Below are 15,539 nucleotides of genomic sequence, written 5' to 3' on the forward strand. Positions count from 1 at the left end.
ATGAATGTTTTTGTTCTCAATTGCCACTGAAAAGGATTCAAGCAAGACGTTAAGGCTAGATGTGACCAGAAGATGAAAATCTGATTTTATGGCAACGTCTGAAGTTTCACAATTTATTTTCTTTACTTGAGTGAAAGCAAATTTCTTGAATGCTTTTTGCACAGAGTTAAGTAGAAAGGTGCTTCAGTGAGTTGGAATATTTGAAATCTCCTTTCTCACTTGTTGCTACATAAAACTTTCTTGATAAATCAAATGCATCTTTACATTCTAACTTTGATAGAACAGCCTTTTCAAAAACTTCTGTTTCTCTGAAGTTGGAAATGTTTTGACTGTTTTTAAGAATAAGGCACATGAGTAATTCTTGCAGTTTGGGGCTGTAATTCAATGTAGTTTTTATTGCAGCTAAATTGCAAATAGTTTTGGTTTTGTTCCCACAACAATTTTCACATCACATTCTAGCATGAGGATGTCACATGTATACAGTACATATGCATAGTAATAACATGCAGACTCCACATGATATGTATTTGGTTCCAGGATATAATATGGGACAGAACATCTGCAGTAGCATCATTGTTGCTATTTCTAGTTTTTGTTTCTTCATGTCATACTTTTCCTAAGCAGATAGCTATAGACTAAGGGATTCCCTGGTTTAGGGTGTTTTTTCTTTTTCCTTCCCAAAAATAGGATGAAAATGCTAGTCGTAAAGTGAGGAAAAGATTAAACCGTTTCATGACAATTCACTGTTTTTAACATAACCCTTGTGTAGCATTTGATTCCTGAATACAAATCAATCTCTACGAACAGGTTACAAATCAAGGGAACATGGACAAAATGCAAAGTACTTTGCAGAAGTCCCTAAATATTAATGTGACTAATGTTTCTGGGTACTTCGTGAAAGGTGAAGGTGCATGGGTTTCTTTTTTGTGTGTGGTCTGGGGTTTTTTTGGATTTTTTTTTCCCGAGCTTTTCTGAAAAATATTACTTTGCATTCTTTTATGGTGAAGAAGAACAAAAAGGTTTAGAAAGACTAAGCTATATAGACATAGCTTCAGCTATACATACATATAACATGATTTTAATAGATGAAGCTATTGAGTAGAGGCAGATCTAAGTCTCTTGCTTTGATGGGAAAAAGGTGGCAAAGTGGAAATGATGTGTTCTGAAGCAATCCTACTTCATATTTAAAGATGATGAATAATTTGTGGGAACATGAGATGCAGTGGCATTTTGTTATTAAGGGGAACTATTTGATCCCTCCTCCCCTTTTTTTGGTGTATTTCAAGGCAGTTGGATCGATTTTTGGTATGCCTGTGTTTCCTTTAAGTTTTCTTTTTAGACAGTAAAATTACTGATCTGGTAAAATTATACACTTTTTCTAAAAATTCTTCTGTTCTGTGTTCCTACGAAATAGCTGCTGAAGTCCACCCCTGAGGTGACTAGACTTTGGAGACTGTGAAGAATGTGTGACTCACAGTGCCTGTAAAGAGCCTTTTGTTATATTGCCTAGTTGGAAGATATCCTACGTTTTAAATTTTCATTTTCTTTCAATTGCAGCTTATGGGCTGTTTCCTCTGTACAGATCGAGTCAACAGAGTCAGTGAGCTGTTAAATGTTCCTATGCAGAGAAACAATAGGCAGTGATTAAAGTTTGGCTGATTTGGTCATTACAAAGGAACCTACAAGGAAAATCAAACAGCTTGGTATTACCTATGGCTGTGCACAGATTAGATGTTACAGTGCATGTAGATAACATCACTCAACAGTAGTCACTTTCCTGAAGAGAAATATCGAACTTTGATAAGAAAGCTAGTGAAAAAGTGGCAGTTCATGCCATTTAAAATTAAGTCTTCATAAGAGATCTATTTAGTCTCCATTTTTTTAATCTGTAGCACTTATTCTATATGCAAATATGAATATGTTCATGCATGTATGTACTGCTATACAAATACTAAAATGGGAAAAGGACACTTAAAGAATTTGATTTTGTGCCTGAGGAAGTTTTGTCTTTGCTGAGAAGACTTATACTTAAAATCAGTATGTATGGTCAAAGTTCCTGCTCCATCATGAGAACATCTAAGTAATATATTTTGTAGGGGAAATAAGTTTTGCTGTGAGCAGATAATTGTTATTAGTTAAACTTTTATTTTTGTTATGGTAATGAGGATTTTCTTGTAGTTCAAATACAAGCCAAGGACTGAGGAAATTTGGCTTTAGATTTCCTTTCTGTCACAGCATGGTGCTGCTTGGTGATGATCCTTTATTTAGCCTCTTGGCTTTCTTGATTGCAAAAGCAGTGAAACTTTATTTCATTGACTTCTGCCCTGGGAAGTCTGTGTCAGAGCCCAAATACTGAAGAAAGACAGACATCAAGGATATAAGAGTAATGCAGTGTTTTTGTCCTTTTGTCCCTCAGAGAGATAAAAGGCAGGCCAGTTATACTTTTAGAGGGAAAAAGAACTTACTGCTCTAAGTGTTCTGGGGTTATAATGTTGCTATGGTTATTCTTTCTTATTAATTTCTTGGATTTGAAATGACCTAGTTTTCCAAATATTAAGCCAAGTGTGAGAGATGGAATGGAGACATTTTCATGGTTCAAGATCTCTTCAGTCAGTTTCTTGTACAGTAAAAGCAAAGGGAACTATTTTGATTTTTAAATTGTGAAATTGGTGGAAAACTGTGTCATGGTGAATAATACATCTCTCCAACCTCTTCTACCCTAAGAAAACTTAGGGTAGCAATGGCAGCAATGTGTGTTCCCCGACGTATGGCTAAGACCAATGGTTATGGCTAGAGGACAGATGCTGTATTTAGCAGTAGTCTCTCCTTTTTTTTTTTTAATCATCCAGTAAAATAACTTGTCCTACATCCTCCTAAGCATTTTCTGTACTGTAGTAGGGAGAGCATTGCAGGCACCATGCTTTATAGATTAGGTGTCCTCCAGTCTTAATTTTTCTGTTCTTTTTTTTTACCTGGTTGTAGATCCTGGTATTCTAATGTGGAAGTACTTCACTTAACAGCCAACTAAAGGAACTATCAAACTCACTAGTTGGAGTTTGTAAAATGATTTATTTCAACTCTATTTCTGGGAAAAATTCTACTGTTCGTTTATAAAGACGCCAGATGAAGTAGTCAATGATATCACTGGTCCTGTCTGATTTTGGTATCTAGAGATGTATGGTGACTGAAAGTGATTCCTGGTGTTGATTTTTTTTTTTCTTTTTTTTTTTTTTTTTTTTCCCTGATATAAAACACAATAACAGCACTGACTTAGATGGGACAATGCCACTTCAGGAACTGTACCTATCCCACATGTTCATCTTATGGTAGCTAAGCAGGTAGTAATAGTTGGAGGAAAAAAAAAAAAGAAAAAACCTATTTTATTAGGAAAGCCACCGTGGAAAATTTCATGCTTCCTCTGGGCCAGAAAAATGCTAGTGTATTTTCATAAAAGATTTAAGTTCCTATAGAGTTAGATATTTGCATTCTCCTTTAATACGTTTCCTTTCACCATAATCCTTATACAGGTTCTCAACCCCACCAAAATACTATACTGATTAGGATGGACTGAAAACATGCTTAATATTTTGTGACCTAAGATTTTGTATGAGATTTTTATAATGAGCTTTATTTCTAATTTCAAATGCCAAAGCTCTGATTTTGAGGAATTTTAAGTGAAGTCCAGTATGAGTCAATTCTTCTATCTGCCAGTGTGTTTCCAAAAACTCAGGCTTGAAGTAAATTCAGTTTAAAAAGTCATTTGTTACTGGAAAATTTCATAGAAATAATAGATAAAAAGTATCATGGTCATCATGTCCAAATCCATTGTTCCACTAATTCATCCTTGCCCTTGTTTTGTTTAAATATTCTTTCTCATAGACTTCAAGCTAAATGTGGGTGGCTGTGTTCTTTTTTTTTTTTGTGTGTGTGTGTGTGTAGTAGTTGGGTTTTTTTTCCCTTTATAAGAGCAGCCTAACACATCTAATTTCTGCAATTTCTACCTATGGTTTTCCTCTTAAAGGTAATTTGTTTCCTTTCAAGTAATTACAAATAGTGCATTTCCAGTTGCATTTATGCCAGCATCAAGACTGATAACTAACTAGTTTGATTCCACTCTTAACAACATTTTATGAAAATTAGAAGTGAAAACATCACACTGGGACCTTTGGAGTTGCTTTAAGTTGTTTTGAATAAATAACCAAGTCTCTTATAGCTCTAATGATTAGAATTTCTAGAAAGATTCCCCTACAACACATAATGCACCTTTTTTATGCTTTCTAAGAACCATGGAATCCTGTTTATTTTACTTATACTGCATAGTAGCGTTCCTAGAGATGTAAGTATATTTACTGGGTTAGAGTAGCCTTCCTTTAAATAGTATTTAGAGAAATCCTACTTGGAGAGAAAGAATTTGATTTAGCAAATAATATCTATTCAGAAGTTATCATTTAGGGAAAACATTATTGTTGTCTTTTGCTCCACATAAACTGGATCTTTTTATGAAATTTTTTAAGAAAGGGAAGATTTGTTGTATCTCCCCATACTAAACTCAGTCTTGCTGATGTAAACTGATTTCTAAGTTCATGGATGAAGCAACCAAAATTTTAGAATAAATTCCTGTCTTGGATGAACTTGGGATAAATGACTTGGGAGAGAGAAGAAGTGGAGGAAGCAGTGGTAAAAGTCTTAAAGATGTTTTGAAAAAAATAAGTACTTGTATTTTTCACTCAGATTAGTCCTAATTGGACCCTTAGTAGTCCCTTTCCTTTACAGATCAAAGAGCGCATTCTAAACATTAATTTTAAATATCTTTGAGTATCTGTCTGCACTTTCACCAGATATTAGACCAATAAGTTCCCAAATAAAGCCTAGAATATAATAGCTGTTACTGGATTTCCAGAGAATGATACTATACAATTTCCTGTTCTAACTTAAATGCACTTTATTTTTTCTATGCATCTCTTCTAATGTTATCTCAAAGTATTTTCTAAATTCTACGAAAACATGTCCAAAAGTAATCTTTATCTGGACTATGATTTTTGTATGGCCAGAAATCTAGTACTCTCATTTTAAGTTCTTCCATCTTTCTAGCAACTTTTGTAGGTCTCAGGCAAATTATCTGGGAATTAAAATAACTGCGTTAGATTAAAATGAAGTGCTTGATTCTCAGCTTTGTATCTGCAAATAGCGCAAGGCTTTTCTTCGGCTCAGTGACTCACTAAATATTTCCCAAGTTTTATATTTCTGTGGTAATGTGTCATTTTTGTGTATATGTACACAGATAGGATATGTGAATATTGCAAACATAGAGCAAAAACAATTGCAATTAACAGAGGAAGAGAGAAGTAGAAATTTAGTGTCTTTGTCCATAAATTGCCAACTAAAATAATTAAACAAGAACATGTGTTATATACCTATTTTCCTGTTCTCTGATAAGCAATATGGTGGGAGTAATTCTTTGGCTTTCAAGTTGCATCCCATGTTAGTGGGTTAGTAATGGGTCACACATGACTGATTTAACAGAATAAAGGCTAAGATTAAATTACTCTTTTTAATAAAGTGAGCATACTTTAGATGACACTGTTTTGTCTATTAATCAAAATTATGCATGTGGTGCCAGGCATCGTTGTCTTTTAAATGTACCTCATTGAAAATACAGCAAGTTAAACACAAACAATCTGGGCATGTGGAAGTATATTATACTGTTGCTACTGTAGTCTTATGTGGGAAACTGTAAGACAGTATATAAAGCTGGCTCCTAGATACCAGTTTTATATATAAAATATTTTCTTTGTGTAGAAATGGAATATGCAGTATTTTTGTGCAAATAATAGAAAGAAAAAGTTATTGCCAACAGTTATATAGATTAGGTTTTGAGGTTGAGACAGCTGGAATTTGGGAGATCTACCTTTTGATTTTCTGGTTAGTCAAATTACTTTCAGGATAGCTATTCATTATAACTAGAGGATTCTTAAGCAGTTGCCAATTTTATTCATTTATTCACACAAAGGGTCACTAATTCTTCTGGATCTAAAGGCTATGAAAATGTGAATTTTGGCTTTTTCAGATACTTTGCGACAGTACTGAAAAGAGTAAAAGACGAAAATGAGAATGGAGGCTTTTCTGTGAGATATTGTATGCATTGCCCTTTGACCACCTGTGAAGTGTACTCATTTTGTAACTTAGCATCTAATTCATGTTTGCACTGTGAATCACATAATGGCTTAGATTGGAAAGGAGCACTGGAGGTTACCTGGTCCAATCTGTCAGCTCCAGCAGGGTCACCTTGGACAGAATTGAGGAGACAATGCCCAAGTGTCCTTAAATATCTCCAAGCGTGGAGACTTCAGCCTCTCTATACAGCATGTGTTAGTGCAAGGCTGTTTCCAGTGGTGCCCAGTAAGAGGACAAGAGGCAATAGGCGCAAACTTAAACATGAAAGAGTACTTCTGAATGTCACCTTTTTTTTGTATTTATTTGTATTAATTGTATTTTTTTTTTTTTTTTACTATGAGTGTGACTGAGCACTAGAAACTGAATCCTGTTTTTTAAAGGCATGGTTGGCAAGGCCAGGAAATTCTGTTCAAGCTGTGGCAACTGAGCAGGTAGTACTCTAAAGGGTACATATGAGAAGAAGATGGTGACCCCAAAAGCAGCTGGAATTAGTCTGGAAGGAGGGAAAGTTGACAGCAACCTTCAAAATATGTTGGAACAATCAAGGAAAGAATGATGACCTGCTCTATATGACATATTGCTGGATAATGTTGCCAGATGAGTTACTAAAGCCATGGCCTAATTAAACCACATCCTATGCATCGTGCCTTCCTGCATAGTTAAGCTGTGTTCTTTCTGGCTTGTATGGTATCATCAATAATATGGCTTCAACAACTGCATCATCTGCTGGTGGTGTAAGAGTTAAAATAGAGTGCAGCTCACTTCCTTTTTTCTGTATTTGATTGTGCAGAGCTAACAGGAGTAAAAAGGGGTAACAATTTATTTTTATCACTTAAGTGAGTACATTTGGACCAACTACATATGGGAAGCAGATCTACTCAATAAGACATTCGCCTAGTAACTTTTTCAGATTGTGCCACATTAATAATTGTGGATGAAATGTTGGCTTTACATTTTAAAAAATGTTGACAAAGTATCTTTCACAAATGGGAACATGTTCACGTAACTCTAAACATATGCTGCACTCCTTTCCCACATCTACATCTGTTTCTTTAATTGATAATGTATTTTAATTATTTTAGCTTATAAATACACACTAGGGCTGATAAACACATTTTCTATGAGACGTTTCTGCAAGGAAATCTGTTTTCATGGTTACTTTTTTTGTTAGAATATTTGTTTCCTGTATGTGTGTATTTGTGTGTGTGTGTATATATATAAAAGAATTTATAATGGATTTATTTCTATTTTTTGCTGTAAGGACATGTTAAGGTGCAAAGCATTCAAATCTAAACAGGTGATCCTCAAAGTAAACGAGGGAGATCGTAATGGCAGAGTGTGAACTACTGTGCAGTGCATTCATTTTTTCTTCTAAGAAATTAATGATGGTATTCTTTATCTCAATATATAATTGAAACAATCTACAATTAGGGAAAGCAATCAGTAGACATAATAAATTAGCTCCTGCCAATACTGACAGGTGAATGTCTTTATTTCACAAGGTTATTTCTTTGCATAGTACCTAGTCCTTTTTCTCAATTAAAAGCATGGTAGATGGGTAAGAGCTTAATTTTTCAAATGGGGAAAAGAGATTAGCTATTACACCAAATATGGGTCAGAATTGTAAGTGGTGTTCCACCCAGTCTGTCACTGATATTCCTAAAGGATTTCTTCAGTGATGGCCTTATCAGTCAGCTCTTCACTTTTATTTACTTTAGCAGTTGCTTTAAATATTCATTCCAACATCTGACTAAAATCAAGGGAGAGAAGTAAACATATCTGCTTTATCTCATTAGTTAACAGACGTAAAGTGATTTGATATCAGTTTGTCAGACTGTTCTATAATTAAGCACAGACTCATCAATTCTCTACATGAGTGACCCAGAAGATAAGTCATTTTTGGTGTTTAATGTAATACAATCAAATTAAGATGAACAATTGAGGCCAAATTTTTGCCAGTGTCTTGTGTCATAGCTCCACAAAATTAGAGGACTGTCAATTACAACAATAACAAATTTGCCATTTTATGTTGATGTCTTCTATATTTTCATTACAAAAGCTGCTACCCCTTTGTATTCAATTACTATGTAAATATCAGTAGTGAAAACCATGACACTGACACATTTTTGTTTTGTTTTAATTCATTTAGTAGCTATGTGATTTTGGCATCTACAAGGAAACTAAATACCCCAAGTGACCAAAGTCACAAGTATGTCTTGAGAACAGAGGACAGCCTGTATTCCCACTGTGAGTGAGAAAGGCTTCCATATCATCAGTGAAAGATGATACTTACACATTGATAAAGAAACAACTAATATTACGTATTAAAACCAATGGGTAAAGAAACAGCTAACATAGCAAGCTACAACTACTGAAAGTAAACATGGAATGTCAAATAATGTGTAATTACTTTAGCCCCCAAATCAGTAAAGCAGTTATCGACAGGCATACAGCTCTTCTCTGATCCCCTAGGACTTCACCAAGAACAGGGGACACCAATCATTCTTTCAGTTAATTGAGCAGTGCTTGCTCTACTTTTTAAAGTGGATCCAGTGTGATGCTGTGTCCTCCTTTTTACAGTGACATTTGAGGTTTAGAATACTTGCTTAGAAAGTGAGTAAACTGCATGCAATTCTCTTTTCAAACATAAGATCTTCAAGCCTTCTTCTCCTGCCTCCCTTTCTAGAACAGATTTGGGATGGCAGCAGTTTCCTTTTGAAGATGAAACACTTGGTAAGAATGAATTCCGAATTCGGTATAGGAGAGAGGGAATATGTGAAGGGCAAAGGGATGGTAGATTTACTGGGAAGAAAGGAGGCTGGTATTTCAGTACTCTTTCTGTAAATTGCTTCTGTAAATTTGCACTGAGTAGTTACTGTGCTTTTTTTCTTTTTAATTTTTTTTAGGAAACTAACTCAAACATCATTTTTTTCCTAAGGCAGTAATCCAGATCTAAATTCCAGGTTATTTCTAAAAACAGGCATCAATATGATGATCAGAGACACTGAAACAGGGAAGTTCAGAAAAAGCTCTGAAAAGTTTTGGGTTTTCTTTTTGTTTTGGATAGCTCCAGTGACTCCAAGTTTGTAACAGTCACTGTTTTATGCCTTATCTCTGTGCACCCAAATTTTCCATGAAACGCCCAGGGAAGAGTCTGAAAGGGATTTCTGAATGCCCATTTTCACCTATAGCTGGAGGTAGTTTAGACTCTATATGACTTGTATAAACAGCTATGTTTTTTCTATTGAAGCAACCACTGTCTGGTGCATTTACAGATAACAGCCTTGTTGAGACATTTCAGCAAGGTCTAGTATGTCTCACAGTGAAGCACTGTAGACTTAACCCATGTCATCAAATTATCTTTGCAAATGTTACTTGTATGAAAATGGCTTTGCCTCATCTGCCAGTATAACTGCTTCTTTTCTCAACTGTTTAGAGGAGTAATGGCAACAGCATCTATAAATTTTAGTGCTAATGCAGATGAAGAAGTAGTTGGGGGATTGGGGGGGGGGCATCAAATCTTTGGACCTTGTATGAATTCAAATTAATCAGCCTTACAACAGTGAAAATATAATGCTCTACACTTCTAAGAGGGAACGTTTGGGTTAAAATCCACTTCCCCTCACTTTTTTTCTCCTAATGTGACATGTGATGGGGACCTTCAGTAATGTTGTCTTTTACAAATACTCTACCTTCTCTGCTTTGTCTTGCTTTTTGTATTTACTAGCTATTTATATATTTTTTTTATTATCACTGAAGTGTTTAAATGTTTGTTTGCATCATATCATTCTCCTTAGAACTTCTATACTTTTATTTTCTGCTTAAATTTTGTGTAATGAGGAGAATGATAAGTATTCTATTTCCTGCAGCACTCAGCTAGTTAGATCTAGCTAGATTGTATCACATATTTAGCACAGATGCAGGCATTTCCATGAAACTGTAAGTTACTTTTCCTTCAAGGTGCATGATCCTTTTTATGGGCTGGTAAAATATGTTGTGTGGGGAAATCTTCCTTACCTGTTAAGTGGATAAGGTGTTAACCTTTGCTTCCCTGACAAACAGTAATATAGACTAACAGTAATGCCTGAGACATCAGGGCTGTCTTGAACCTATCGAATGAGGTCCCAACACTGAAATATCAGGTCATTTTCTGTAGACTACACCTGAGATTAGATACATTTTGAATTGTAGGTTTTGATTAATTTCAAGCTGCTGATGAAATGTCAATGGGTGCATTTTTTTCTGTGTGAAGGAATTCAATTCCATACATTTGCTTCGTCTACACTTCCACGTCAGATGCCATTTTGTCAAACTGCCTGTCTGCTGCTATCTGTCACGAGGCAGCAGCATGTATAAAATCATAGAATGATTTGGATTGGAAGGGATCTTTAAGATTATGTAGTTCCAATCTCTCTGCTATAGGCAGGGACACCTCCTAGTAGACCAGATTGTTTTTTTGGGTGAACTGATTCAGTGTCTCACCACACTCACAGTAAAGAACATCTTCTTACTATCTAGTCTAAATCTACCATCTTCTAGTTTAAAGCCATTTCCCCTTGTCCTTTTGCTATTCTTGTGTAAAAATTCCTCCCAAGCTTCCTGTAGGTCCCTTTCAGATAATATATAACATCACCCTGAAACCTTCTCCAGACTTCTTCCAATGGGGGGAGAGCTGCTTCAGCCCTCTTATAATCTTTGTGGCTCTCCTCTGGGCCTGCTCCAACAGCTCAATATCTTTCTTGTGCTGGGAGCCCTAGAACTGGACACAGTACTCCAGAAGGGGTCTCATGAGAGCAGAATAGAGGGGTGGAATCTCCTCCTTAGATGTGCTGGTCACGTTTCTCTTGATGTAACCCAGGATCTGGTTGGTGGTCTTCTGGACTGCGAGCACACATTGCTAGCTTGTGTTGAGTCTTTCATCAAGCAACATCCCCAAATCCTTCTCCTTAGGTTTGATCTCAAGCTATTATCTGCCCAGCTTGTATTTCTGCTTGAGATTGCCCTGGTCAAGGTGCAGGACCTTTCACTTGGTCTTTTTGAACTTTATGAGGTTGTTTATGAGTTGGGTCCACCCAACTATGTAAAGTTTAAGAGTTTAATCACTCTTGGCTGTAAGCACAGTTGGAGAAGAGAAATGGGTACTTCCAGAGGCCAATTCAGACCTTAAACATTACTTATTAAACTTAATTATTTTGTCGGTAGACTTAAAGCAGCTTCTATGTTCTTTCTTTTGTACTGGTAGGATTGTGATGCTGCACTCTGAACATAGCTGTGGTTTGAAAGCAATCATTTTCAGCATAAAAATTTACAATGTATTTCCATTATAAGATGCACAAAACTGGAGAGCAGAAAGCAAGCCTGAAAAAGCCATATTTTTATATTTTAAATCACTGGAAGAACTACCCACCATTATGTATCTCAAAAATATTTTCCATCTATAGAGAGGCCAACAGTGAGTCTCTGGAATAAAAAGTTCTACCTTCTGGTATATAAGGAGAAATATATTTTACTGTAAGCTGTTGCTAGATTTTGTGGTCTTCTGCACTGTACTGCTTGATCATTTCATTTATATTCATGACTTTTTACATTGTCAAAATGGTGTTATACTATTTCTATTCAAACAGATCAAGTGTGTGGTGTGCTTATTTATATAAAACATTTATTGAAGCAAAATCAAGCTTAATTGCCCTCTGACACAGTGAATTGTTGTCTATATCTTGCCTGTGAGAAGCATCAAGGAGACATTAAATTATAAAATGTTTTATCCGATGTTATACCTGGAAACATGTTACTGAGGGTCAGAAATGAAATGTTGTTGGCCTCAGGCCAGTATATTATCTTTGCTTCCAAATTAAAGTCCTGGATTGAACCTCGCATAGAATTTGCTCTAACATGGCTCAAATATTTGTGAATTTCTATGATTTTAATGTTCACTACATATATCTAAGAGAATGACAGTATTAATTTTCATTTATTTTCCTGCACATTAACAGAATCACAGAACAATTGAAGATGGAAGGGACTCCTGGATGTTACTTGGTGCAGTCCCCTGCTCAAGCAGGGCCACCAGGATCAAGTTGCCTAGGACCACATCTAGGTGGCTTTGGAATATCTTCAAAGGGGAGACTCTGCTACCTTTCTGGGCATGTGCTAGTGCTCTGTCACCTTCACAGTGTAAAAGCTTTCCCTGATGTTGAAATGGATCCTTCCCTGTTTGTGTCCCTTGCCTCTTCTCCTGTTACTGAGCACCACTGAAAAGAGACCGACTTCACCTTCTTTCCTCCCTTTCTTCAGGATTCTATTGGTAAGATTTCTCCCTGAGCTTTCTTTAGTTTATGCAGTCCCAGTCTTTTCTGAGGAATGTTCCAGTCCCCTAATTGACTCCATGGCTCTTCATTGGACTTTCTTTAGTAGCTTTGTGTCTCTCTTGTACTGGGGAGCCCAGAACAGAACATATCACAGATGCGACCTCAACAGTTCTGAATAAGGGAGGAGGATTGACTCCCTTGAACTGCTAGCAATTTTCCTCCTACTGCAGCCCAGGATACCATTAATGCTATAAGGACATGTCTCTGCCCACCAAAATCCACAGGTCTTATTCTGCAGACCTATTTTCCAGCTGGTTTGCCTCCAGTATGTACTTGTGCCTGGGGGTGCTCCTCCACAGGTTGCACTTTCCCTTGCTGGACTGTATGAGGTTATTGTCATCCCCCTTTCTCCAGCCTGTCAAGGTCCCTCTGGATGGCAGAGTGACCCTCTGGTATACTAACCACTCATCCCATTTTTGTATCATCAGCAAACATGCTGAGTGTGGACAATTCTCTGCCTTTAATGATCATGCAGATCATTAAAGAAGATGCTGGATAAGACTGGACTCAATATTGACCCTGGGGTACACCACTGGTTATCGACCTTCAAGTAAACTCATGCCACTGTTTATCATTCTCTAGACATGGCTGTTCAGCTAGTTTTTAACACTCCTGTCTAATCATTTAGCCCATATGTCAGCAATTTCTTGATGAGAATCTTTTGGAGGATAGTCAAAAGTATTACTGAAATCTAGGTAAACAATATTCATTACTCTTCCCTTGTCAAAGACTCTTCCTTGCCAGACATTTCACTGAGCTATCGAGCTAGTTGGGCATGACTTTCTTTTGGTGAATCCACAATGACTACTGTTGATGATATTTTTTCATTCATGTGCCTGATGATAATCTCCAGGATTAGCTGCTCCATCACCTACCCAGTGGCCAAGGTTAGGCTGACCATCCTGTAGTCTCCTGAGTGCTTCTTGCTATTCTTGAAGATGAGTGGCATAGCTTTCCTTCACTCCTTGGGCTTTTTCCTGGAGTGTCTGGTCACAACAAATAGCATATATGACTTCTGAAATATCGAATGAATTTTCGAATTGTGTTATAAAATGACATAAGGGTATGTACCATGCTGGCCTGTGAAATAACACACTGAATGAGGCATTTTAAGAAAGGAAACATAGTATATTTATTTTTCTTTTTTGATATTGCTGACTGATTGCTTATGTTCTAAGAATTTCAATAGAATTGGCTTTTCTGGAGTTAACCCAGTCCCTGTTTAAAAACAGGTGCCCTGGAGACCTACTGTTGTGATCATTTTGGTTCCCTATGTAGCAGTAAGCTCACAACACAGTCTTGAAAAAGTCCATGAAATCTAGTTGTATTAGAACTTTGCATTGTTAGGCTACACAATTTTTGAGAATGTAATAATGAACATGACCACAAATGTAGTTTAGGGAAAACCTAATGTTGAGTTTGTGGAAACTACAGAAAAAGTATGAGAAGTGCAGGAGAGAGAGCTGTTGGAGCACATCCAGAGAAGGGCCAGAAAAATGATCAATATAATGGAACACCTGTCCCATGAGGAGGACAGGCTAAGAGAGCTGGGGCTGTTCAGCCTGGAGAAGAGAAGGTTCTGAGGTGACCTGTTAATGACTTTTCAGTGTATCTAAGGGGGAGCATCAGGAAATAAGGGGACAGACTCTTTAGCATGGCCTGTAGATAGAACAGGAGTAAATGGCTTCAAGCTTAAAGAGAGTAGATTTAGCTTAGATGTAATGAAAAAATCTTTTACAGTGAGGGTGATGACACACTGGATGCCCAGTGATGTGGTTGATGCTTCATCCCTGGAGACTTTCAAGGTGAAGTTGGATAAAGCCCTGGACAACTTGATCTGTCTGTGATGTCCCTGTTTATTGCAGGAGAGTTGGACTAGATGGGCCTTCAGTGGCTCCTTCCAACACTTGAGGATTCTGTGATTCTAAAATACATTGTCCAATATTGTTAACAATATTATTAATAAAACAGTAAACAGATTCAAGTTGAAACCTAGTTTTAAAATTCTTGTTGTAAATTTCCTAAGCAGTTTTGCTTCCTAGGTTTGATGTGTGTTATGCCAGCTTCTCATTAAAATAAAGGGAAGAATTTGGGGAAGAATTTAAAACATTCTTTAAAAGATTTGCTTCTAATTTTGTAATGCTTGACCTCCATTCTGAAAATATCAAGTGTTATCATTAGTTAAAAAAAGATTTGTGATCACAAAACAGCTAATTCCTAGCAGTCTTGTGTGATCTCACTGAATTTTGTACTACAAAAATTAAGCATATGCATAAAGTTGGAGCTGACAAAAAGGAATGATAATAATCCAAACAGAAATAATTCACATCATTGCTTCTGTGGAAGTGTTTCTGTGGATAAGATTGTGAATTAACAACAAAATGTTACGTAAAACCTGTTCTTTACAGTGACCTCGCCAGTGATCATACGTAATTCCAAAAGAAAGAAGCTAAAAATAAAAGCAAGTCAGAGATTTCTTTGTTTTTTTATTTATCTAGCTTGATTAGCTTTTATTTATTTATTTATTTATTTATTTATTTATTTATTTATTTATTTTGAGAAGATCTCAGCTGGAAGAGTGATGCAGGAAGTCTGGGGAAATTCTGGAGATTAGAGAGATGTGTAGAGATATATGCTGGGGAGCACGTCTAGGGATCCAGACCACTTTCACCTAATGCTGCTAACTCTGTGGCTGCACGACACAGAACAGTGTGATTTTTCTGTCCAGCTTTCCTGTACAAGAAGGGTGCCAGCTGGGAAGAGAAGTTCAGACTAGGAATTGTAAGGCTAGGGCAGTAAGCAAATCCTGAGTGTGTGTATGAAATAAGTAACGTATAAGCTCTCGTCTTGTTGGTTCTTAAACAAACCCTCATGTGCTGGTGCCCTAGGAGTTTCCATTTAGTCTGTCTCTCCTGTGGTAATTATCTGTACTTTTTTCTGCTTTTGTCTTTTTAGCTGTGTGATGGTATTGATTATCAAAAAAATAACCTATAAAAT

General features: G+C 36.5%; 1 long non-coding RNA gene across 2 annotated transcripts in view; it reads left to right on the forward strand.

Moving 5' to 3' along the window:
- LOC125694491 (uncharacterized) overlaps window positions 1–15,539 on the forward strand; it is a 111,011-nt gene that overhangs the window by 32,358 nt on the left and 63,114 nt on the right. The window contains exon 3 of one of the 2 annotated variants that reach the window (XR_007377581.1): window positions 12,168–12,478. The exons of the other annotated variant lie outside the window; for it this stretch is intronic. This is a non-coding gene — a long non-coding RNA (uncharacterized LOC125694491). The remainder of the gene's footprint in view (window positions 1–12,167; window positions 12,479–15,539) is intronic. 2 annotated transcript variants of the gene reach the window in all.

Source organism: Lagopus muta, chromosome 6 (assembly GCF_023343835.1).
Source record: "Lagopus muta isolate bLagMut1 chromosome 6, bLagMut1 primary, whole genome shotgun sequence".
Classification (NCBI taxonomy): domain Eukaryota; kingdom Metazoa; phylum Chordata; class Aves; order Galliformes; family Phasianidae; genus Lagopus; species Lagopus muta.